Source organism: Vicia villosa, linkage group LG3 (assembly GCF_029867415.1).
Source record: "Vicia villosa cultivar HV-30 ecotype Madison, WI linkage group LG3, Vvil1.0, whole genome shotgun sequence".
Lineage (NCBI taxonomy): Eukaryota > Viridiplantae > Streptophyta > Magnoliopsida > Fabales > Fabaceae > Vicia > Vicia villosa.
Window position 1 is genome coordinate 47226597 of NC_081182.1, and position 13062 is coordinate 47239658.

At 36.3% G+C, this 13062-nt stretch overlaps 1 long non-coding RNA gene across 1 annotated transcript; it reads left to right on the forward strand.

Annotated features, from left to right (window-relative positions):
- Window positions 1-9932: 9932 nt before the first annotated feature.
- Window positions 9933-11975, forward strand: LOC131655629 (uncharacterized). The gene is made up of 2 exons (XR_009299834.1): window positions 9933-10860; window positions 11687-11975. It is a non-coding gene; the product is annotated as an uncharacterized LOC131655629 (long non-coding RNA).
- Window positions 11976-13062: the final 1087 nt, after the last annotated feature.

The following is a 13062-nucleotide window of genomic DNA, read 5'->3' on the forward strand; positions in this document are numbered from 1 at the left end:
TGGTTTTTTTATGATTGATTTTAATTATAATTAATGCATGATTAATTAAATTAAAATGAAGGAAAAAGATGAAAATAGATTTAAACCTAGAAATTAAGTTTAGAATATGTACAAAATATTTGTCAATTAATTTTAAAACAAAACTATTTTTTTTTGGGATTTTTGAAATTGATTAAGCTAATTAATACATAATTATACAAATAACTAGAACTTAAAGAGAAAATTATTCAAAATATGTAGAAAATTAGTTTATAATATATAAACAATATTTAACATGAAGAACAATTTTTTTTATGATTTTTTGATTGGTTAGAATAATTAAAAAGAAAATATATAAATATATACTAATTAATTATGCAAAATATTGAAATTTTGAAGAAAAATAAAATATTTTTATTTCAGAAAATAATATATTATTTTAGAAGTCTAAAAATATTTTTTATGCATTTTTTGGATTTTTAAAACTATTTTTAATTAATTTTGCAAAGAAATTAAAATAGAAATAAAAAATAAAAGGATACTGATCAGATGTGGAAATTGAATGAAGGAACATGATGCAGCTGCATGATCTGGCGCGTTGGATTGGATGGATAGTGGATCAGATGGTTCAGATTTTGAGGCGCATGGCACTTAGTGTACCTGCAAAACACTTGATTAGTGGGAAATTTAAAAAACTGCGCGCTGTCATACCCCAAATTTGTCCTACCCTTTCAATTTTATCTGGCTTAGACTTATGCATTTCATAGTTTCATGTAAATATCTTTTATTAGGTCATCTAACACCTCATGCGTCATTAATCAATAAAGTTGGCTTGGGATCAAGGATTTTGGGAAGAGTAGGGTTCCCTTAGTGTGTACTTCTTTATCATCTCCATGCAAAACTATTCCCCGTCAAAGGTCGAGGTTTATTCCCTAAAGAATGGGTGATCGTTTGACTTATTGGACTGCATCTGGGAGTCAAGAATATCTCAGGAATTGGTGATCAGTTGCTTCTTTCTTTATGGATTAATGAACTCATTCTCGATATGGAGGACTAGATTCATTCACTTGCATATGGTATCATCATGTATTCAGAGGATCATTGTTGTTTGCCATTTGGTTATGTCCCAACATGGGAGATTTAGATGGTTGAATTATGTGGTTGTGATTGGTTTCTTCGTTCCTATTCACGATACAAGAGTTTTGTCAAGATCTCATCATGTTGCAATCCTTGTTGGATTGGGTTTTGTCACGTACTTATGAAGCATACTATTGTGGCATGGTTGACTTCTGACCAAGTCCTTCTGAAATCTCTGGACTCTTTCTCATCATACTTCATTCAAGTTGCAGGCGGAAAAGAATGTTTCAAAACTCAAAAGACAATGGAGAAAAGTCAAACATTCAAAAAATATGCAAAGCCCATCTCAAACATTGTATCCACCTTATCATGTCCACAAGAATCCATTACAAAGTCTAAATTCCACCGCAAAGCTCAAAAGTGTTTATTACAAGAAAAGCCCAAATCCATATTCGAAGTACATTTACAAAGAAAATTCGATTTACAAGAAAGGCTTGTGCACGTCAAAAAAGAAAATGATTCATACAAGATGCATCTCAAAAGTCTATGAAAACGCTAAGAATGTGTTTAAACTTCATCTCCAAGTTCTTCATGAGCCAAGTTTCTCATCTTCATAAGCACATACTCAAGGTAAGGTGCGATAAAAGATCGTCCGATCTTTGTTCGAGCTAACCTTGCAAACCTGCACAACAAATGAAGAGATCCAGCAGCCTGCAATCAACATGTTCACATCAGTCCCTACTAGTCAGGTCACACATTATAACAGAAAATCACATAACCCTGTCAACATCCAAACCTGCATACCACCTACCCTAACCACAAATCAGCTCCATTAACCTGCAGCATCCAATTTAAAACCAGTCCCAAACGCTACCATCAATTATTAACAGCAGAAAACAGAATTGAATAAATCAACCTACATACAGCCCACATGTTCAATTTCATGCATATATACATACTTTACCAGCTTCAAAGAACCTACAACACATCACAAAGGAACTTGCATCAGTTCAAAATAAACCAAATCCAATGCTGCACCATACCCATATATACACATTTACATGCTGCCATATTCAGTCCATACAATCCACAGAAATTCATACAGTAAACAAAAACTGCCAGCAACATCAATTCCAATTCTTCTAGGTATTCTGAAGAAGTTTCTGATAGAAATGAAGTCAGTCCCGGTCCGGTTCAGCAACAAGGCAACGCAGCTTCACAAATCCTCCGCAAGTTCGTGGTAACAGTGATTTCAGCTCGACCTCATTGTTTGCACGATGCAACTGCAGTATCAGTTCCATAAGAGTCTTACAAAAGGAAGCCAAAACTCAGCTTTACATAAACAACCACATAACATCTTAAGACAGCCTCTTAAACATGCTCACCATTGCTAAGGTTCATCAAGTTTCAATCATGATCATCCCTGTATTCATAAAGCGCCAAACAGACCTGCAATTGCGTATCAAGACGAGCTCACCATATTTATTTCAAAAGGCATAGAAATCCATAGTTACATTACAAGAGTCAGAGTTGAAACTATCATAAAAAACAATACCTGCTGAAGACCAAAGCATGTTGAATGCCGACACTAGCTAGCAGTAGCTGATGCATCCCAGACAGTACCAAGCAAAAGCATTCAGCCACAAAATTCTGCACATCCAAATTCACTACAAAAAAAACCTACAAAATCAGGAGTAAACCCAAATTATCCCTGCTGCAAATTATTAAACAAAACCTATAACTAACTGTTTTCTTTTCAAACCTCACCATTTCCTAACTTCACAAAAAACTAGTAACAGACTTTAACTGTCAAAACAGTTTTGTAACTGAAGCCTAACCATTTGTAACTAACCTAACCGTTTCGTAACAGCCCTGTTTCATAACCTCTCTTTCCCTAACAAATTCTAACAGACTTTTAACTTCCAGAACTAACTCCCCAATACCTATAACTAACTTCATAACCTCCATAACTGAATTGCAACTAACTTCTAACTGACTCAATCCAAGCCCTTCAATCTTTAACAAACTCCCTTTCAATCTAATGGCTCACACTTCATCCCCTCAGCCTATATAAACAATCTTTCCCTCCATTTTTCAGATTACACACTCATTCTCCACCATTGTTCACGCCATTCTACACTCTCACACACCACTCTCCACTCATCTTCATCTTCTTCCTCACACTCTTCCGTCTTCATCCAATTCATCACTCTCCTTCACCTTCTTCAATCTCTCTTCTTCTCTCTCAGATTCAATTCACTCTCACAAACCTCACTACACGCTCTGTAAAAGGAAGCCATTGGAGCTTCATGTTGTAGCTCCAATTGAGCTTGAGCTTGGCCTCTGCAATCACTCAGCCACTACTCATAAACGCGAATTCGTCACACACTCCCTCAACGCAACAGCAACAACACAATTCGCAGAACTCGAATCACGAACTCAAAGAAAAAGAAGAAGAAGAGAGGCATCCAAGAAGAAGAAGAATCGGCTAAGAGCAAAAGCACCAAGGATCAAAAATTGTTACCTGAAGAAATCTTCTGCCATTTGCGTTTATTTCGTACTTTCAGGAGCTCATAAAGGATTCTCTTCTGGCTTTTCGTTCGTCTACCGCTGGCCTTCGATTCAGGTTCTTTTGATTGCTTTCCTTGCGAATTTGTGTGTGTGCTTGATTGCCAAAAACTGTGTTGTAATGTATGCCTTGATTCGCTCAAGTTCCATTCGGATGCATGAACATTAAGACTTAGGGTTCGATGTTTGAACCCTCCGATTCGTTTGTTTGCGTTCCCCTTGTGAGAGATCGATGAGGGAATTGGTTTCAGAGTGTGACTTTAGGTTATATTTGTGCTTAGTTTAGTTTGGTTGAAGGAGATAGGCAACGGCGGTGGCGGTGACATTCGTCGGAAGTCGCGAGAATGAGAGAAGCGAGGGAGACGAGTTCTCTGAGTGAAGAAGAAGTTGAAACAGCGCAATTCATTACCCTAAATCCCAATCTCTTTCTTTATTTATTTTTTAATTTTGTTTTATTTTTATGAAATAATAATTGAAACCATGGGCCCAACGATTTCTGGTCCACCCCATCGAGTCCATCATCACTGCCGTTTTTCGTAACTCAATCTGATAACAATAAAAACATCACTCCGGGCCAAAACGCTATGTGTACCCCCTGTTAGGCCCATCACTGCTGTTGAACAAAAAAGATCCATAACAATACATTGGAGCCATGCGAATTCTGCACCCCCTCTGAGCCCATAACATCTTTTTTAGTAACCTGAAAATCATACAAAAAACAACTCCTGGGCTCATGCTTCTGGGCCCTGCGCCCCTGCTATTCAGACCATCATCTTCATTTCACACCCCCCTAGTTCCATCATTTTTATCTAGGTTAATTAGATTTTTTGCTACTTCTTTTTAGTAATTAAAATGCTAATTCCTCCTATAGTTTTAGACTTTAATACATATTTTTCAATAAATAATCTATAAAAATATTAGTTTTTAGGCTATTTGTTTTTTAGTCCTTTTACTTGACTTGTAATTCAATTTCTCTCATAAAAATCAACATAAAAATAATAGTACTTTTAATTCACCTTTGTGCTATATTTTTGACTTGTTCGATTTCATGCTTTTATGCTATTTTCATATATTCTACTTAGTGCCTTATTTTCATGTTCCTTTTAATCCTAACCTTAGGTAGAAACCATGACAATATTAGGTAGAAATTCCCATTCATATTAGGCTAGTTTACTTAGGCTAGTTTCTTTTTCTTTCACAACCTAAAACATCTAAAAATATTCAAATAAAATCCCCATAAAAAATACAAAGAAAATACTTAAAACATTAATAATCAAAGTGAAAATCTTAAAAAGGGAATGGAAGCTTGAACATCCCTTGCTTTAGGGAATGTTCGAGTGCTTGGATCTCCCTTGCTTTAGGGTTCCATTCGGGCGTAAGTTCCCACTTCTAAAAAACACAAACCATAGAGCAACTCGAGTTTCCCTTGCTTTAGGGATTTCCTCGAAACGCTCAAACTCTCTCTCTTTCTCTCCTTTCTTAAGGGCATTGTTATCTCCGCTCTATTGCATCCTAGGTCGATCCCTAATGCAGGAGCGCGAGCGTTAACTCCGCCCAACTAAAAAACACAAAAACAAACAAAAACTATGGAGCCGAACTACGGCGCTCTGATTCCTGAAAAGGATACGTAGGCATCAAGTCGCGGGGCTTGAACGAGCACATTTGTAAATAATTCCTTCTTTTCCCCGTATTTCTTTTTGCATTCATTCGCATTTAGACATAGACATAGTACACACCCTTTAGATAGAAACAAACATAGGTGGATACCATCGAGTACGATGGGCGCGAGGGGTGCTAATACCTTCCCCTCGCGTAACCGACTCCCGTACCTGGATTCTCTGGTCGCAAGACCCTGCTCCTTTCTTTGTTAGGTTTCCTGGTATTCCTTTCCCTTATGGGATAAATATATTGGTGGCGACTCTGTTCATTTTTCGCGAGCGTGCAACACGCGCGCGTGCCAGCCAATAGGAGGAGGACACGCATCATCTTCAACCTCCAGACGCCACTTTCAACAGCGCTTTTATGCAAAAGCGCTATAATTGATGAACCCTAATTCTGCAAAATAACGAATAGGGGTAAACAGGCATAGAAATTAGGCGCGATGGTACCATTCAACTCGTCTTGTTCCACTGAATGTAACCATGCCCTTTATTTGCTTTAATTTTGGCCCTAATGAAGAACCCTAATTTTGAGCTAAGAAAACCCTAAAATGGTATATGCTACAAACAGCCATTAAAATCCAATTGAAGCTCCAGAAACGACCAGAGCTTCAAACCAAACACAATTATGCATCTACATCTTGTTAAATATGTGTGTGTTATAAGATATAAGTTGGTTTTAGTTTGAACAAACCGTTGCCTATATAGCTCGATTCGATGAGGTTTAAGACTTGGAAATGATTGGAATTGTTTCAGTGAAGCTCAGAGATGATGTTTGAATGTTTATTTTGTATTGAAATTGACTGAACCTTAAAATTCGAATTTCAAGTTTCTTTGAAAATTACAAGTTGTTACAAGAGTGCTATGTGCTTATGAATGCTACTGAATTCGTTCTCTCTCTGTGTTACTAAAGTATGCTAGCCTATTTATAAGCATTGAAGTGCTTAGAATTGAAGCTAAGAAGCATCTAGTTGCCTTTGTGGAATTCTTGATTTTTTTATATTAAAAAGCTTTGAATTATTGACCAAGTCTTCTTCTCTTCAATGCACTTGCCTTGCTCTTCAATTCTCTGCAGAAAAATGAAGATTCCTTGGGTGAGTCATGCTTAGATTGTAAGCTAACCATTATCCATTCATTTTTCCTTTTAATTTAATCTTAAAATAAGATAAAATCAAGCAAAAAATGAATAAAAATGGTATGGGCCTTGTCTTGGTCGTGGGAGGCCCATAATAACATGGCATACATGTTTGAACCATGAAAACTTGGCCCCATTTGGAAAAAATGCATTTTTGAGCAATGTTGGTTTTATGCATTTTCCAAAATTTAGCCAACTTCAACAAGGTGTAAATCCCTCAATTTTTGTCATATGAAGGAGATCTTGCACTTTTTGGAAACCTCAAAGAGTCCTCTAACCAATGCCTTTGGTCTCATGTCAAAATGATTTTTGATGCTCCTTGTGTGTCCTTTTGAAAAAAGTGTCTTTTTGTTGACTTTGAAAATGACCTGTAATGTCTTTGATCATATTTTTCAAATGGTGAATGCAATGACCATGGGATCAATTGCATTTGAAAGATAATTGAATTTCCTTCAAAATGAGCTTTGGTTTGAATTTTTTGGATGAAGGATGAGAGAGTTATGACCAGTCAAAGTTGAGTTGACTTTTCAGGTAAAAACCCTAATTTTGAATCTTAGGGTTTTGTTGATATTTGATCTTTCCTTGATGAATTATGATCATCCAATGATCAAATGATGAATCCTTTGACAAAATATGGACTTTGACAAAAAATTTCATTTTTGACTGTCTGTTGACTTTTTTGGTCAAACGGGTCGTCTGTTGATTGTTTGAGCTGCTGACGGTGTGTCTGAGTGAATTGAAGTTTGAAAATTTGTATGATGGTACTTTGAGATATATGGATGTGTATGAAATCCATTTGAGCTCTCAAAAACTTGTTTCTCCTGTAAAAACAAGAAAACCCTAGTCAGGGACTGTTTATGTAGGAGACAGTTAAGCGTACCTGATTTTTGTGCAGTGTTGAGTCTCTGCTAATCGCGTGATATTCAGAAGACTTCTAGAACAAAAATCTTGGAATTTTGAATTGTGAAAGATTGATTTGATTGATGGTACAAAACACTGAGAATTGTACTGCCAGCAGTTTGGCTGTCGACTGACTGTTCAGGTATTGACGTAGCAGTTAGAGTGAAAAATCAACAGTCAAAGTTAATTTTCTTTTTTGTTGTTTTTGTTTTATGTGAAAAATGAAAGTTATTTACATGACTTGTTAAAAACACAGACATAATAAATAACTAATATTTACTGTATGCGGGCAAAATTACCGATAATAACCCTGAAAATCATTTAATGCACAGAAAAATGAATATTTGACTGGCAGAAAACACATAAAATATTATCTGAGTAATTAAGCAATATTATGACAAATAGTACAACATTTAATACTGACAGTACAAATATTACATACTATATTGAACAGTAGGACGAATAAACGGTACATTTAAGAAATAAGAAATACGGCAAATTTTAAGAATGACGATTGATAACCCATGCTACAAATAGTAACATGTAGATGATTGGGAGCATAAGCATCCCAGGTCCACAGTGTTCCGGGCTATGTAGACAGAAGAAAGACATGATCACCGTAGCAACGGTGATGACCATAAGAAAACACGTTTCCCACCGCTTTGCCATTTTGTCGGGGAAGAAGAAAGGATGGATTATGAAGTGGAATTTTGAGAGATGAATTAGAATTTGATGTGAGATTTTATGGAAGAAAATGGGAGGTATTTATAGAATGGAAAGAAGGATAGAGACGTTGGGGAACGATGTGATTCCGTACAAAAGGAAAATTTGAGTGGAAATAAGATTTGAAAGAAAGTGTATGATAGTGTTGGGAAAAAGAGAGATGTAGAGAATAAAGTTAGGATTTGATTTTTTGAAAAAGAGATTTGAAAAGATTTTTTGAAAATAATGGAATATAGTACCAAAATTAGTGGGAAACAAAAGATAATAATAATCTACTTGTTACCAGTACAGTCTGAGTTTCCTGATTCTGCGCCTGCAAAAAGATTTAACTCTGTACCAATTGTGTCAGTACTATTTATCTGTAAATAAATAAATAGCATGTGTGAAGTAATAAACAGTATTTGGCGTTTGCGTAAGAATAAATTCAACTGCAAGCCAAATTACTGTATAAGAAAAATTCTAAAAACTAAGTATTTCATATGTCAGGATATTTGTTGAAATAAAAATCCATGATTATATGAGACTCTTAATTTTCAGATTGGAGTTTTCTTGAAAAAAGATGCGGGCAAATTTTGGGGTATAACAGGAAGGTATTAGCACCCCTCGCGCCCATCGTACTCGATGGTATCCACCTATGTTTGTTTCTATCTAAAGGGTGTACCTATGTCTATGTCTACATGCGAATAAATGCAAAAGAAATACGGGGAAAAAAAGGAATATTTACAAATGTGCTCGTTCAAGCCCCACGACTTGATGCCTACGTATCCTTTTCAGGAATCAGAGCGTCGTAGTTCGGCTCAAGATTTTCTGTTTGTTTTTGTGTTTTTTAGTTGGGCGGAGTTAACGCTCGCGCTCTTGCATAAGGGATCGACCTAGGATGCAATAGAGCGGAGATAACAATGCCCTTAAGAAAGGAGGTGAGAGAGTGATTTTGAGCGTTTCGAGGAAATCCCTTAAGCAAGGGAAACTCGAGTTACTCTTTGGTTGGTGTTTTTTAGAAGTTGGGAACTTACGCCTGAATGGGACCCTTAAGCAAGGGAGATCCAAGCACTCGAACATTCCCTTAAGCAAGGGATGTTTCAAGCTCCCATTCCCTTTTTAAGAATTTTCACTTTGATTATTAGTGTTTTAAGTATTTTCTTTGTGTTTTTTTAAAGGGAATTTTATTCAAGTATTTATTTGATGTTTTATGTTGCAAAAGAAAAAGAAACTAGCCTAATATGAATGGGAATTTCTACCTAATATTATCATGGTTTCTACCTAAGGTTAGGAATAAAAGACACATGAAAAATAAAGCAAAAAGTGGAGTATATGAAAATAGCATAAGAGCATGAAATAGAACAAGTCAAAATATAGCACAAAAGTGAATTAAAAGTACTATTATTTTTATGTCGATTTTTATGAGAGAAATTGAATTACAAGTCAAGTAAAAAGACTAAAAAAAAATAGCCTAAGACTAATATTTTTTATGATTATTTTTATGTGGAAAATTATGTACTAAAGTCTAAAATAATAGGAGAAAATTAGTGTTTTTACTACAAAAAGAAATGGCAAAAGAAACTAATAGAATTTAAAATGAAATGCAAACAGGGGGCGTGAACTGAGAATAGAGGTGTGATGAGCAAGGCACAGGGCCCAGTGGTTCTGGCCCAAACAGAGTTTTTGTATAGTTTTTTTTGACACAAACAGATGCAACATGGGCTGAGCAAGGGGTGTAGAATAGCAATTCGTGGCCCAGAGGTTATTGTGAACAAATTTTGTGATCCAATGTCAATTATTCTCAGACTTTTATTTGAATTAAAAAACTTAAAAACAAAAAAACAAAAAAGGGGAATTTAGGGTTGGAAATGTGACCTTTGGACTTTTCTGAACGAAACTTCTCTTCTCTCAAACGAGCTATCGACGACGCGACCTCCCTTAGTCTCTCCGATTCGGCGCCACCACCAAAGAACACCGCCGCATCTTCTTCCAGTCTCTCTTCGCCGTAGCTCTCTCTCTTTGTTCACCTCAATTGCATCTCTCCGCTTCGACCTCGTTCTCACGTTCTCCTAATCGGAGCAAATCCGATGACTCTCCGAGTTTGATGAAGAAATTATGAGATCCAGAAGTAACTCTTCGCGTTCTTCTTCTTCTTCCATTCTCAGATTTGTTGTGGTGACGAGAAGCGTTGATTTTTGCTGATGATTCAGTGCGGCTCTGTTGAAGAAAGATCGAAGGAGCCTTGCGTGATGCGTCGTGGATTCAAATCGTGATGATTATTGACGCAGTGAAGAGTTTCGTTATCCCTATGAATTCTGAGAGTGATGATTGAGGCGGTGGAGAATATTGTTGAATCAAGATTTGGCGTATGGAATCGGTATTGATACAAAGCAATCGTTGAAGATGAAGAATCAAGAAATGGTTATGGTGATGGTGATCAGAATGAGATTATGGTGGTGGATGAATGAAGATGAGGATGCGATGAAGGTTCTTCTCTGAACTCTTCCTTTAACATTTTTCTGTGAATTCAGTTACGATTTTCTTTTCTTGTTGATGAATGGAGATGTGCGATGAAGGTTGAAGGAAGGGAGAGAGAATCGGTGATGAAGGTTTAGAGATTGAAGAAGATTGAATTTGGTTCAGAGGGAGTCTGTTGGAGAGTGATGAAGATGAATAAAAATGGTTCAGAGGAGGAAGAGTAGATGAAGATGATGGGTGGTGAATGATGCGTGGAAGTGAAAAAATGGAGGAGAGGATTGAAGAAGATGTGAAGATGGTGAAAAATGGTGGAGAAGAGAGTGAATGGTTGAGTGGAGTGGTTCTGAATATATAGAGGTTGAGGTTAGTTCTCTTTGAACTTTTTCTGATTTTTTCTCTTGAGTTTCTGTTAGGATGGTGGTTATGAGAAGTTAGTTTTTCTGTTGGATTCAGTTAAGGTTGGTTATGAGCTGAGTTGGAATCGGTTAAGAATGTTAGGAAAGGTTTGTTATTGAATTCTGTTTTTCTCTTACTGATAGTTACATGTTAGTTAGTAGGTAGTTAACTCTGTTAGTGGCTGTTTGGAAGTTAGTTAGCAGTTAGGGATTAGTTTGAGAATAGTTGAGGTGAAGGGAGTTAGTTATGTGGGTTTAGATTTTGTTTGTGACAGTTAGGAAAGTTGAGAATTAGTATGTATGGGATTTTGAATATAAATTCAAGCTGACTGTGTACGGGTATTAATTGTTGAATGTGGTTTTGAATTTGTGTTGAATTTTTGTTTGGTTCTTGACTGTGTTTGTTTGGCAGTTAGTAGACAGTTAGGTGGTTTAGGAATTCTGTTAGGATGTTAGAAATATGGTTAATGACAGTTTGAAATCGGATCAGTTATGAATCAATGGGGGCTATTAGTTAGGTTTTGAAAAAGTCAGTTGGAGGTAGGTTGACATGGTTAGTTGCTAGAAATTTGTTGCTGTTTAAATTGTGGCTGCTAGTGAAAGTTAGTGAAACTGGCTGTTATACATAGTGTGTTTATGCCTCTGGTTTTGTTATGAAACGGTTTGCAAGGCTGCAAATAGAAATCAATATGGATGTGTGTGTATTTGGTTTTATTTCTTGATTTTCTTGAATGAGCTTGGTGTGAGAATTGGCAGGTTTGGTTTGATGTGAACTGAGCTTTTTATTGTTGTAGGTTGCAGGTTTGGAAAAGTGCAGCAATTGAAGGTTGATGTGTGGCTGTAGTGTGCAGGGTGGCTGAAGTACTGTTGTGAAGTGAGGTTAGAAATTGATGCCGGCAACATACTTTAAAGAATGGTCAGAGATTACAAAGTGGAGTTTGGAGCAGTGATTGGAAGGTTTAGGAACAAAGGATCTCATGTATAGAAGCAATGTAGTAGCATGATATTTAGATTTCTAGATGTGTATTCTTTGTGTAATATGACTTGGACCATAATGTAATGAATTTTTGAATTTGTACTGAACACACTCCTTAAGATCATGTAGTGTAATGAAGCTTCTTTTTTTTGTTTTTGAAGTGGAAATGTATGTAATGGATTTTGGATGGAAATGATATATATATTTTCTATACTTTCAAATACACTTTGAATTGTCTCTCTTCCCTCCATGTGCTTCACTTGAAATTTCCATGTTCAAATTCTTTAATTGGCCAAACTTGAATCAAGCGACAAATTTGTAATGCCAACTCTTCTTCATCTTTCATCTTGTAACTTTGAATGAGTGATGGCATTTGTAACTTGAAGAACCCCTGACACTTGAATCTAAATGACAATACATTAATGCTTTGCAACTTGTGCCAAGAAACCACAAGAATATTCCTCTTTCTATTCCATTTTTCCTTTTTATGCCCTTGAGCCATTAATCTTCAAATTGATTTCACTGACTTATCTGAACTTTGACTTAGTAGAGATGGGAGTCAACAAGCTCAATCAGGATGGATGAGAAACCTTGATCCATTTGCCTTAGGTGCGTGTTGATGAAGAAAGAATAACCTGAGATGAAAGCTTTAAAGCCACTGAGAACCCTAATTACCAAGATCCTCGACCCCATACCAAATTTATTGATTAATGATGCATGATGTTATGTTAATGACCTAATGGAAGGTATATACATGAATGCAAAAGTCCAAGCCAGTTAGAAATTAAAGGGTAGGACAAATTTGGGGTATGACAGCTGCCCCTATTTAATCATCTTAAACTTGAAGGTGAGATTGGCGTTAGCCTTTCGAACAATCAAGGTTTAAGAAGATTAAATACCAAAACCATAAATTTGTCCTGAAAAGAAGGTGTAAGTGTTATCTTTATTTTTTGTTTTGATATCTGCTGGGGAAAGGGAAATTTTTGTTTTTCTGGTGGAGTATATGGATGAATGGTGGTTGTCAGGCGGGAACTGACTTCACCGTAGGATATTAGACGAGGACTGAAAGTGATGGAAATGATTTGTCAGGGCGAGAAATGGACTTTGAAAAAGGATTTGCCAAGGCGGGAATTGGACTTTGAAAAAGTTTGCCAGGGCGAGAACTGGACTTTGAAAAAGTTTGCCAGGGCGAGA